Raw genomic sequence first — 13341 nt, forward strand, 5'->3', positions numbered from 1 at the left:
GGTTGGGGGACTGTACTTGGGGTCAGAGTTCAGGGTTCAGTGTTGGGGGACAGTACTTAGGGTCAGAGTTCAGGGTTGGGGGACTGTACTTGGGGTAAGGTTTCAGGTTTCATGGTTGGGGGACTGTACTTGGGGTAGGAGTTCAGGGTTGGGGGACTGTACTTGGGGTCAGGGGTCAGGGTTCAGAGTTGGGGGACTGTACTTGGGGACAGGGTTCGGGGTTCAGGGTTGGGGGAGTGTACTTGGGGCCAGGGTTCAGTGTTGGGGGACTGTACTTGGGTTCAGGGTTCGGGGTTCAGGTTTGGGGGACTGTGCTTGGTGTCAGGGGTCAGGGTTCAGGGTTGGGCGACTGTACTTGGGGTCAGAGTTCAGGGTTCAGGGTTGGGGGACTGTACTTGGGGTCAGGGTTCAGGGTTGGGGGACTGTACTTGGGGTCAGGGTTGGGGGACTGTACATGGGGTCAGGGGACAGGGTTCAGGATTGGGGACTGTACTTGGGGTCAGGGGTCAGGGTTTACGGTTGGGGGACTGTACTTGGGGTCAGGGTTCAGGGTTGGGGGACTGTTCTTGGGGTCAGAGTTCAGGGTTCAGGGTTTGGGGGATCGTACTTGGGGTCAGAGTTCAGGGTTCAGGGGTGGGGGACTGTACTTGGGGTCAGAGTTCAGGATTCTGGGTTGCGGGACTGTACTTGGTTTCAGGGGTCAGGGTTCAGGTTTGGGGAACTGGCCTTGGGGTCAGAGTTCAGGGTTCAGGTTTGGGGGACTGTACTTGGGGTCAGAGTTCAGGGTTCAGTGTTCGGGGACTGTACATGGGGTCAGGGGTCAGGGTTTAGGGTTGGGGGACTGTATATGGGGTCAGAGGTCAGGGTTCAAGGTTCAGGGACTGTACTTGGGGTCAGAGTTCAGGGTTCAGGGTTTGGTGGACTTTACTTGGTGACAGGTGTCAGGGTTCAGGGTTGGGGGACTATACTTCGGGTGAGGGTTCAGGGTTGGAGGACTGTACTTGGGATCAGGGTTCAGGGTTGGGGGACTGTACTTGGGGTCAGAGTTCAGGGTTCAGTATTGGGGGACTGTACTTGGGGTCAGAGTTCAGGGTTGGGGGACTGTACTTGGGGTCAGGGGTCAGGTTTCACGGTTGGGGGATTGTACTTGGGGCCAGGGTTCAGGGTTGGGGTACTGCACTTGGGGTCAGAGTTCAGGGTTCAGTGTTGGGGGACTGTACTTGGCGTCAGAGTTCAGGGTTCAGGGTTGGGGGACTGTACTTGGGGTCAGGGTTCAGGGCTGGGGGACTGTACTTGGGTTCAGGGTTCAGGGTTGGGGGACTGTTCTGGGGGTCAGGGTTTGTGGTTCAGTGTTGGGGGACTGTACTTGGGGTCAGGGGTCAGGGTTCAGTATTGAGGGACTGTAGTTGGGGTCAGGGTTCAGGGTTCAGGGTTGGGGGAATGTACTTGGGGTCAGGGCTCAGGGTTGGGGGACTGTACTTGGGGTCAGGGTTCAGGGTTCATGGTTTGGGTACTGTACTCAGGGTCAGGGTTCAGGTTTCAGGGTTGGGGGACTGAACTTGGGGTCAGGGTTCAGGGTTCAGGGTTGGGGGACTGTACTTGGGGTCAGGGTTCAGGGCTGGGGGACTGTTCTCGGGGTCAGGGTTCAGGGTTCAGGGTTGGGGGACTGTACTTGGGGTCAGGGTTCAGGGCTGGGGGACTGTACTTGGGGTCAGAGTTCAGGGTTTGGGGACTGTACTTGGGGTCAGGTTTCAGGGTTGGGGGACTGTACTTGGGGTCAGAGTTCAGGATTCAGGGTTGGGGGACTGTACTTGGGGTCAGGGTTCAGGGTTGGGGGACTGTACTAGTGGTCAGAGTTCAGGGTTCAGGGTTGGGGGACTGTACTTGGGGTCAGGGTTCAGGGTTCAGGGTTGGGCGACTGTACTTGGGTTCAGGGTTCAGGGTTGGGGACTGTACTTGGGGTCAGAGTTCAGGGTTCCGGGATGGGGGACAGTAATTGGGGTCAGGGTTCAGGGTCGGGGGACTGTACTTGGGGTCAGGGGTCAGGGTTCAGGGTTGGGGGACTGTACTTGGGTTCAGGGTTCAGGGTTGGGAGACTGTACTTGGGTTCAGGGTTCAGGGTTGGGGGACTGCACTTCAGGTATGAGTTCAGTGTTGGGGGACTGTACTTGGGGTCAGGGGTCAGGGTTCAGGGTTGGGGGACTGTACTTGGAGTCAGAGTTCAGGGTTGGGGGACTGTACTTGGGGTCAGGGTTCAGGGTTCAGGGTTGGGGGACTGTACTTTGGGTCAGGGTTCGGGGTTCAGGGTTGGGGGACTGTACTTGGGGTCAGGGATCAGGGATCAGGGTTGGGGGACTGTAGTTGGGGTCAGAGTTCAGTTTTCAGGGTTGGATGACGGTACTCGGGGTCAGGCTTCAGGGTTCAGGGTTTGGCGACTGTACTTGGGGTCAGGGTTCAGGGTTTGGGGACTGTACTTGGGGTCAGGGGTCAGGGTTCAGGGTTGGGGGACTGTACTTGGGGTCAGAGTTCAGGGTTCAGGGTTGGGGGATTGTACTTGGGGTCAGGGTTCAGGGTTGGGGGACTGTACTTGGGGTCAGGGGTCAGGGATCAGTGTTGGGGGACTGTACTTGAGGTCAGTGTTCGGAGTTCAGGGTTGGGGGACTGTACTTGGGGACAGAGTTCAGGTTTGGGGGACTGTACTTGCGGTCAGGGTTCAGGGTTCAGGGTTGGGGACTGTACTTGGGGTCAGAGTTCAGGTTTGGGGGACTGCACTCGGGGTCAGGGTTCAGGGGTGGTGGACTGTACTTGGGGTCAGGGGTCAGGGTTCAGGGTTGTGGGACTGTAGTCGGAGTCAGGGTTCAGGGTTCAGGGTTGGGGGACTTTAGTTGGGGTCAGAGTTCAGGGTTGGGGGACTGTACTTGGGGTCAGGATTCGGGCTTCAGGGTTGGGGGACTGTTCATGGGGTCAGCGGTCAGGGTTCAGGGTTGGGGGACTGTACTTGGGGTCAGGGTTCAGGGTTCAGGGTTGGGGGACTGTTCTTGGGGTCAGGGTTCGTGGATCAGGGTTGGGAGACGTTACTTGGGGTCAGGGGTCAGGGTTCAGTGTTGGGGGACTGTACTCTGGGACAGGGTTCAGGGTTCAGGGTTGGGGGACTGTACTTGGTGTTAGGGCTCAGGGTTGGGGGACTGTACTTGGGGTCAGGGTTCAGGGTTCAGGGTTTGGGGACTGTACTCGGGGTCAGGGTTCAGGGTTCAGGGTTGGGGACTGTACTTGGGGTCAGGATACAGGGTTGGAGGACTGTACGTGGGGTCAGAGATCAGGGTTCAGGGTTGGGGGACTGTACTCGGAGTCAGGGTTCAGGGTTCAGGGTTGGGGGACTGTACTTGGGGTCAGGGTTCAGGGTTCAGGGTTGGGGGACTGTACTAGGGGTCAGGGGTCGGGATTCAGGGTTGGGGGACTGTACTTGGGTTCAGGGTTCAGGGTTGGGGGACTGTACTTGGGGTCAGAGTTCAGGGTTCAGGGTTGGGGGACTGTACTTGGGGTCAGGGTTCGGGATTCAGGGTTGGGGGACTGTACTTGGGTTCAGGGTTCAGGGTTGGGGGACTGTACTTGGGTTCAGGGTTCACGGTCGGGGGACTGTACTTGGGGTCAGAGTTCAGGGTTGGGGGACTGTACTTGGGGTCAGGGGTCAGGTTTCACGGTTGGGGGACTGTACTTGGGGTCAGGGTTCAGGGTTGGGGTACTGAACTTGGGGTCAGGGGTCAGGGTTCAGGTTTGGGGGACTGTACTTGGGGTCAGGGTTCAGGGTTGGGGGACTGTACTTGGGGTCAGAGTTCAGGGTTCAGGGTTGGGGGATTGTACTTGGGGTCAGGGTTCAGGGTTGGGGGACTGTACTTGGGGTCAGGGTTCAGGGTTGGGGGACTATACTTGGGGTCAGGGTTCGGGGTGCAGTGTTGGGGGACTGTACTTGGGGTCAGGGGTCAGGGTTCAGGGTTGGGGGACTGTACTTGGGGTCAGAGTTCAGGGTTGGGGGACTGTACTTGGGGTCAGGGATCAGGGATCAGGGTTGGGGGACTGTAGTTGGGGTCAGAGTTCAGTTTTCAGGGTTGGGTGACGGTACTCGGGGTCAGGCTTCAGGGTCCAGGGTTTGGTGACTGTACTTGGGGTCAGGGTTCAGGGTTGGGGGACTGTACTTGGGGTCAGGGTTCAGGGTTGGGGGACTGTACTTGGGGTCAGAGTTCAGGGTTCAGGGTTGGGGGACTGTACTTGGGGTCAGGGTTCAGGGTTGGGGGACTGTACTTGGGGTCAGGGTTCAGGGTTGTGGGACTGTACTTGGGGTCAGGATTCAGGGTTCAGGGTTGGGGGACTGTACTTTGGGTCAGGGTTCGGGGTTCAGGGTTGGGGGACTGTACTTGGGGTCAGAGTTCAGGGTTCAGGATTGCGGAACTGTACTTGGGGTCAGGGTTCAGGGTTGGGGGACTGTTCTTGGGGTCAGAGTTCAGGGTTCAGGGTTTGGGGACTGTACTTTGGGTCAGGGTTCGGGGTTCAGGGTTGGGGGACTGTACTTGGGGTCAGAGTTCAGGGTTCAGAGGTGGGGGACTGTACTTGGGGTCAGGGTTCGGGGTTCAGGGTTGGGGGACTGTACTTGGGGTCAGGGGTCAGGGTTCAGGGTTGGGGGACTGTACCTGGGGTCAGGGTTCAGTGTTGGGGGACTGTACTTGGGGTCAGGGTTCGGGGTTCAGGTTTGGGGGACAGTACTTCGGGTGAGGGTTAGTGGTTCAGGGTTGGGGGACTGTACTTGGGGTCAGAGTTCAGGGTTCAGGTTTGGGAGACTGTACTTGGGGTTGGAGTTCAGGGTTGGGGGACTGTACTTGGGGCCCGCGGTCAGGGTTCGGGGTTGGGGGAGTGTACTTGGGGTCAGAGTTCAAAGTTTAGGGTTGGGGTACTGTACTTGGGTTCAGGGGTCAGGGTTCAGGGTTGGGGGACTGTACTTGGGGTCAGAGTTCAGGGTTCACGGTTGTGGAACTGTACTTGGTGTCAGGGTTTGGGATTCAGGGTTGGGGGACTGTACTTGGGGTCAGGGTTCAGGGTCGGGGGACTGTACTTGGGGTCAGAGTTCAGGGTTCAGGGTTGGGGCACTGTACTTGGGGTCAGAGTTCAGGGTTGGGGGACTGTACTTGGGGTCAGGGGTCAGGGTTGGGGGACTGTACTTGGGTCAGGATTCAGGGTTCAGGATTGCGGAACAGTACTTGGGGTCAGGGTTCAGGGTTGGGGGACTGTTCTTGGGGTCAGAGTTCAGGGTTCAGGGTTTGGGGACTGTACTTTGGGTCAGGGTTCGGGGTTCAGGGTTGGGGGACTGTACTTGGGGTCAGGGGTCAGGGTTCAGGGTTGGGGGACTGTACCTGGGGTCAGGGTTCGGGGTTCAGGTTTGGGGGACAGTACTTCGGGTGAGGGTTAAGGGTTCAGGGTTGGGGGACTGTACTTGGGGTCAGGGTTCAGGGTTCAGGGGTGGGGACTGTACTTGGGGTCAGGGTTCAAACTCGGGGTACTGTACTTGGTGTCAGGGTTCAGGGTTCAGGGTTGGGAGCCTGTACTTGGGGTCGGAGTTCAGGGTTGGGTGACTGTACTTGGGGCCCGCGGTCAGGGTTCGGGGTTGGGGGAGTGTACTTGGGGTCAGAGTTCAAAGTTTAGGGTTGGGGGACTGTACTTGGCGTCAGGGTTCGGGGTTCAGGGTTGGGGGACTTTACTTGGGGTCAGGGTTCAGGGTTGGGGGACTGTACTTGGGTTCAGGGGTCAGGGTTCAGGGTTGGGGGACTGTACTTGGGGTCAGAGTTCAGGGTTCGCGGTTGTGGAACTGTACTTGGTGTCAGGGTTTGGGATTCAGGGTTGGGGGACTGTACTTGGGGTCAGGGTTCAGGGTTGGGGGACTGTACTTGCGGTCAGGGTTCAGGTTGTGGGACTGTACTTGGGGTCAGGGTTCAGGTTTCTGGGTTGGGGGGCTTTTCTTGGGGTCAGGGTTCACGGTTGGGGGACTGTACTTGGGGTCAGGGTTCGCGGTTGGGGGACTGTACTTGGGGTCAGGGTTCAGGGTTGGGGGAATGTACTTGGGGTCGGGGTCAGGGTTCAGGGTTGGTGACTGTACTTGGGGTCAGGGTTCAGGGTTGGGGGATTGTACTTGGGGTCAGGGTTCAGGGTTCAGGCTTGGGGGACTGAACTTGGGGTCAGGGTTCAGGGTCAGGGGACTGTACTTGTGGTCAGGGGTCAGGGTTCAGGGTTGGGTGACAGTACACGGGGTCAGTGTTTAGGGTTCAGGTAAGTGTACTTGGGGTCAGGGTTCGGGGTTCAGGGTTGGGCGACTGTACCAGGGGTCAGAGTTCAGGGTTGGGTGACTGTACTTGGGGTCAGAGTTCAGGGCTCAGGGTTGGGGGACTGTACTTGGGGTCAGAGTTCAGGGTTCAGGGTTGGGGGACTGTACTTGGGGTCAGAGTTCAGGGTTGGGGGACTGTACTTGGGGTCAGGGTCAGGGTTCATGGTTGGGGGACTGTACTTGGGGTAGGAGTTCAGGGTTGGGGGACTGTACATGGGGTCAGGGGTCTGGTTTGGGGACTGTACTTGGGGACAGGGTTCGGGGTTCAGGGTTGGGGGAGTGTTCTTGGGGTCAGGGGTCAGGGTTCAGGGTTGGGGGACTGTACTCGGGGGCAGGGTTTGGGGTTCAGGTTTGGGGGACTGTACTTGGCGTCAGGGGTCAGGGTTCAGGGTTGGGCGACTGTACTTGGGGTCAGAGTTCAGGGTTCAGGGTTGGGGGACTGTACTTGGGGTCAGGGGTCAGGGTTCAGAGGTGGGGGACTGTACTTGGGGTCAGGGTTCAGGGTTCAATGTTGGGGGACTGTACTTGGGGTCAGGGGTCAGGGTTCAGGGTTGGGGGACTGTACTTGGGGTCAGGGTTCAGGGTTGGGTGACTGTACTTGGGGTCAGGGTTCAGGGTTGGGGGACTGTACTTGGGGTCAGGGATCAGGGTTCAGGGCTTGGGGACTGTACTCGGGGTCAAGGTTCAGGGTTCAGGGTTGTGGTCTGTATTTGGGGTCAGGGTTCAGGGTTGGGGGACTGTACTTGGGGTCAGGGGTCAGGGTTCAGTGTTGGGGACTGTACTCGGGATCAGGGTTCAGGGTTGGGGGACTGTACTTGGGGTCAGGGGTCAGGGGTCAGGGTTGGGGGTCTCTACCTGGGGTCAGGGTTCTGGGGTCAGGGTTGGCGGACTTTACTTGGGGTCAGGGGTCAGGGTTCAGGTTGGGGGACTGTACTTGGGGTCAGGGGTCGGGGTTCAGGGGTGGGGGACTGCACTTGGGGTCAGGGGTCAGGGTTCAGGGTTGTGGGCCTGTACTTGGGGTCAGGGGTCAGGGTTCAGGGTTGGGGGACTGTACTTGGGGTCAGGGGTCAGGGTTCAGTGTTGAGGGACTGCACTTGGGGTCAGGGGTCAGGGTTCAGGGTTGGGGGACATTACTTGGGGTCTGGGTTCAGTTTTGTGGGACTATATTTGGGGTCAGGGGTCAGAGGTCTGTGTTGGGGGACTGTACTTGGGGTCAGGGGTGTCGTGGTTCCCCAGGACGACAACTTATTTAACCCGATTGAAACAGAGAGTCTGAGTTGTAATCCTCCAAGCAGTAGACTTTATTTTCCAGTACAAGAGAATAAAGCCGGGAGGTCCGGAACACTCCACAGAGCCCTCGGCTTACAGTCTTTTTATGCACATTTCAGCTCCATACCTCAAGATCCTTATCTCGCTTTTACGACCCACTGACCCTTTATCTGTTTTGCTTGAGATTGGTCACCCCCTGTTTCCTCTCTTTTCTTCTTGAAACCATGGTGGTTACATCCCTTGCTTTTATCTTTACGACTCTGCTTGTACACTAATAGTGGTTTAGCTGACTTAGGCCGAATGTGAAGAAAAACATGCTCACTTTATTACTTCCATTTTATTACGGTCAATCTCAAGCTGGACAGCTGGGTTGTGTCCATTGTCCCCCCAAGGGACTATTGTTTGCATTTGCTAATAAGTAACTGCTATACTACTTCTCTGGGCCTCCTGCTTTGATCACATTTGCTACACTTGATTATATTAGGTTACAAATCAGCTATACTTGATTACCCATCCCAATTCTACTTCAAGGAAGACACTCTAATACTATCCGTGATTCCGTATTTCATATCCAGTTTAGGTACAATTATTCAGTACAAATTCTCTAAGTACTAACATGCTTACATATTGAGTACAAATTTCCTTACACTCTGCAACCTGTCTAAGTCTCCCTGCAAACTATGACACCCTTCCTCACAATCTACCACACCTCCGACTTTGGTGTCATCAGCAAATTTACTAATCCACCCAACTATACCCTCATCCAGATCATTAATAAAAATTACAAACAGCAGTGGCCCCAAAACAGATCCCTGAGGCACACCGCTCGTAACCGAACTCCATGATGAATATTCACCATCAACCACCACCCTCTGTCTCCTATCCGCTAGCCAATTCCTAATCCAATTACCTAGATCACCCCCAATCCCATACATCTGCATTTTCTGCAGAAGCCTTCCATGGTGAACCTTATCAAACGCCTTACTAAAATCCATATATACCACGTCAACTGCCTTACCCCCATCCACCTCTTTGGTCACTTTCTCAAAAAACTCAATAAGGTTAGTAAGGCACGACCTACCCTCCACAAAACCATGCTGACTATCTCTAAACAATTTATTACTCTCCAAATAACTATAAATCCTATCCCTAATCATTTTTTCTAAAACCTTGCCCACAACAGAAGTGAGACTCACCGGTCTATAATTCCCGGGGAAGTCTCTGTTCCCCTTCTTAAACAATGGGACAACATTCTCTGTCCTCCAATCTTCTGGTACTATACCAGAGGCCAACGACGACCTGAAGATCAGAGCCAGAGGCTCTGCAATCACCTCTCTAGCCTCCCAGAGAATCCTAGGGTAAATCCCATCCGGACCAGGGGACTTATCTATTTTCAAGCCCTCTAGAATATCCAGCACATCCCCCGTATCAACTGCAATACTTTCTATTTTACACCCCTGCAACCCAGTGTCCTCCTCAGCTACATTCATGTCCCCCTGCGTGAACACCGAAGAGAAATATTGGTTCAATGCCTCTCCAATCTCTTCCGGTTCCACACACAACTTCCGTCTACTGTCTATAACTGGCCCTAATCTTGCCCTAACCAACCTTCTGTTCTTGACATACCTATAGAACGCCTTAGGATTCACCTTAATCCTATCAGCTAAAGTCATCTCATGTCCTCTTTTAGCCCTTCTTAACTCACTCTTCAACTCCCTCCTAGCCAATCTAAAGCTTTCTAATGCACTACCTGAGCCCTCAAGCCTCATCCGAACATAAGCCTCCTTTTTCTTCCTAACCAACGAATCAACTTTTTTAGTACACCACGGTTCCCTGGGCCTACCAAATCCTCCTTGCCTGACAGGGACATACCTATCACAGACCCGCAGTAGCTGTTCCTTGAAAAAATTCCACATTTCGGACGTTCCCAGTCCCTGTAATCTCCTAGTCCAACCTATGCTTCCTAATTCTCTCCTAATAGCCTCATAATTACCCTTCCCCCAGCTAAAACTACTGACCCGAGGTTCATGCCTATCCCTTTCCATCACTAAGGTGAACGTAACCGAATTGTGGTCACTATCCCCAAAATGCACCCCAACTTCCAAGTCTAGCACCTGGTCTGGCTCATTACCCAGCACCAAATCCAATATAGCCTCACCTCTAGTTGGCCTATCTACATACTGAGTCAAAAAACCTTCCTGCATGCTTTGAACAAAGACTGACCCCTCTAACGAGCTAGAGCTATAGCAATTCCAATCAATATTCGTAAAGTTAAAATCCCCCATAACAATTACCCTATTACTTTCACTCCTAACAAGGATCGTCTCTGCAATCCTTTCCTCAACCTCTCTAGAACTTTTTGGAGGTCTATAAAAGACTCCCAGCAGGGTGACCTCTCCTCTCCTATTTCTAATCTCAGCCCATACTACCTCAACAGACAAGTCCTCATCAAACTTCCTCTCTGACACTGTGATACAGTCCTTGACCAATAATGCTACCCCTCCCCCCCTTCTACCTCCTTCTCTACTCCGACTAAAGCATTTGTACCCCGGGACCTGCAGCAACCATTCCTGACCCTGCTCTATCCATGTCTCTGAAATGGCCACAACATCAAAGTCCCAGGTACTGATCCACGCTGCAAGTTCATCCACTTTATTGCGAATACTCCTCGCATTAAAGTATACACATTTCAAACCTCGCTCCACCCCACCCCCACGATGCCGTGCATTGCAGTCCCCATCTATGCCCCCCTCACTTTCACCCCCTCTACCCAGGATCCCACCCCCCCTCTGAATCAGTTTAAACCACTCCGCATAGCCTTCACAAATTTACCCCCCAGGATATTTGTTCCCCTCTGATTCAGGTGCAGACCATCACTCTTATAGAGATCCCACCTTCCCCAGAATGAGCCCCAATTGCTCAAGTAATTAAACCCCTCCCTCCTGCACCATCCCCTCAGCCACAAGTTCAAACTTTCCCTCTCTCTATTCGGCTCTAAACTATCCCGTGGCACAGGCAAGAGTCCGGAGATAACCACTCTGTCTGACTTGGCCTTTAGCTTCCACCCCAACTCCATGAATCTCTGCTTAATATCCCCTTCCCTTAACCTCCCTATATCATGTGTCCCCACATGAACTATAACTTGGGGTTGATCTCCCTCTCCCCTAAGAGTCTTGAATATCCTCTCAGATACATCCCGGACCCCAGCCCCTGGTAGGCAACACACCAGCCCTGGGTCCCTACCATTGCTACCGACTCTCCTATCTGTCCCCTTAACTGTGGAGTCCCCAATCATGAGGCCCAATCTTTTGCATCCCCTAGACACCTGAGCTTTTACAATAGGCTCACCCCCAGAGACCTGCTCCCTTTGGCTATCTCCAGTTGATTCCTCCTCAACTGTAGCCTCCAGGACCGAAAACCTATTTTGGAGGGGAACAGCCCCAGGGGATTTTCCCCCCACTTGCTTCTTTCCCCTCCTCTTGGCAGTGACCCAAGACTGATTTCTAGGAGTTACTATCTCCTTATAACTCCTATCAATGTCCGCCTCTGCCTCCCGAATTATGCGGAGCTCATCTAATACCACCTCCAGCTCCTTAACACGCTCCTCCAGAAGCTTCAATCTAATACACTTCTTACAAGTAAAATCCCCTGAAACACTACTGGAGTCCCTCACCACATACATCCCACAGGAGATGCAGCACACTGCCTGAACTGCCATCCCTGAAACAATTACCAGCAGAAAAAAAAAACAGAAAAAAAACAAAAAAAAACTTTCCCACACTTATAATTTAGGTTAGAGGAGGTGGGAGGGTGGGATTCTCTACCAGTGTAGAGGATCAGGTATCCTCTCTACGCTAATTTATAGGATTAGGGGCTCAAGAAAAAAAAACTACAACTACCGGTAAGCGTCCTAGTGACGACTTCCGGTTTCTAACTAATTTAAAACAAAACCGCCAAAAAACTCGAGACTTAAATTAGAAATAAACAGTTAAACAAAATAAACAGAAAAATGTACCTTTTTTGCTGCCTTTTCACACGCCCAAAAATCGCTGCCTCTGGATACTGCTCCTCAGGAACAATGAGGCCGGTTCACGGAGGTAAGTCTTTTCAGATATTTGAGGAATAAAGTCTATTTCTGTAAAACAATGAGAAATGTTATGGAGGTGGGAACAGGCTGTCTCACTGATGATCCAGAGATGTGGTTGGAAACTCATTTCAGAGTCATATATAACACCAAGTTTACAGTCTGATTCACACTGACAGGGAGTTAGTTGCTGTGTTTTATGAAGAGTTAGACAATAATACAGTCTGTGTGTTGTGAGTGACACATATGTTAACTTTTGATAGTGGATTGAATATATTATGGAAATGAGAGTTTACAAATCTGATGGCTTCAATGTTCCATTTGGAAAAATAATCTGTTTTTCTATATTTAATTTGGTGTATAATTGTAGAGGAATTAATTAGCAAAAATGTAAATAACAGAATCGATAAATGAGAGATGCAGCCCGTGAGCGTGATGTGTATCTGTGGTATTGGCAGCTGAGTTTCTGAGTGTTTGTCAGTGAGATTATACTCTTAGGGATCATTTCTATAGTGTTTTATTAGAGAAATGTGTTTCTAAAGTGTGTGGTCTCCCAATCCATGAGGGGGATTTCTAGTGTTCTCTTCTGAGCAGGAAGCTGGTACTGAGTGTTACTTTCAGTAACTGCTCAGTGTCATTGATGAGTGTTCCTTCTCTCTCTTGTAAAGAGGTGGAAGAAGAGAACACAGTCTGAGTGGATTGTCTATAAAATTAACAAAAGGAAACATTTGATTTGGCATTGTGTGTATGAGATACTACAATGCAGAAAGAATTGTGTCTGTGCTCCTTCTGAAACACGTGTCCCTTTTAATTGTGTTTTCACACACCTTGTATGCTGAGGTCTTTCAAATGCTGATCTTAATTCTTAAGTGTAGAAGGTTCTGATTTGATTTGATTTATTGTTGTCACATGTATTAGTATACAGTGAAAAGTATTGGTTCTTGTCCATTATACTTTGAATAGTGTGGATGAACAGAGGGATCTAGGTGTGTGTGTACATAGATCCCTGAAAGTTGGGAATCAAGTAGATAAGGTTGTTAAGAAGGCGTACGGTGTCTTGGCGTTTATTGGTAGGGGGATTGAATTTAGGAGTCGCAGTGTAATGTTGCAACTGTACACTACTCTAGTGCGGCCGCACTTGGAGTACTGTGTGCAGTTCTGGTCCCCGCATTACAAGAAGGATGTGGAGGCGTTGGAGAGGGTGCAGAGGAGGTTTACTAGGATGTTGCCTGGTATGGTGGGGAGGTCCTATGAGGAGAGACTGAGGGATCTAGGGTTGTTTTCGTTGGGAAGAAGGCGGCTAAGAGGGGATCTTATTGAAACATATAAGATGATTAGGGGTTTAGATAGGGTGGATAGTGATAGCCTTTTTCCTCGGATGGAGAAAGCTAGCACGAGGGGGCATGACTTTAAATTAAGGGGGGGTAGCTACAGGACGGATGTCAGGGGTAGGTTCTTTACCCAGCGGGTGGTGAGGGATTGGAATGCCCTGCCTGCTGCAGTTGTAGATGCGCCTAGTTTGGGGGCGTTTAAGAGATCTCTGGATAGGTTTATGGACGAAAAGGGATTGGTATAGGCTAGTGGGTCATTGTTTTTGTAACTGGTCGGCGCAACATCGTGG

General features: G+C 52.5%; 1 non-coding gene across 1 annotated transcript; it reads left to right on the forward strand.

The window, feature by feature from the left end:
• Positions 1 to 12202: 12202 nt before the first annotated feature.
• On the forward strand, positions 12203 to 12419 carry LOC145338952 (small nucleolar RNA U3). Its single transcript, XR_013885937.1, has one exon. It is a non-coding gene; the product is annotated as a small nucleolar RNA U3 (small nucleolar RNA).
• Positions 12420 to 13341: the final 922 nt, after the last annotated feature.

This window comes from Carcharhinus amblyrhynchos, unplaced genomic scaffold (genome assembly GCF_965287045.1).
Source record: "Carcharhinus amblyrhynchos unplaced genomic scaffold, sCarAmb.v2.hapA chromosome_264, whole genome shotgun sequence".
Lineage (NCBI taxonomy): Eukaryota > Metazoa > Chordata > Chondrichthyes > Carcharhiniformes > Carcharhinidae > Carcharhinus > Carcharhinus amblyrhynchos.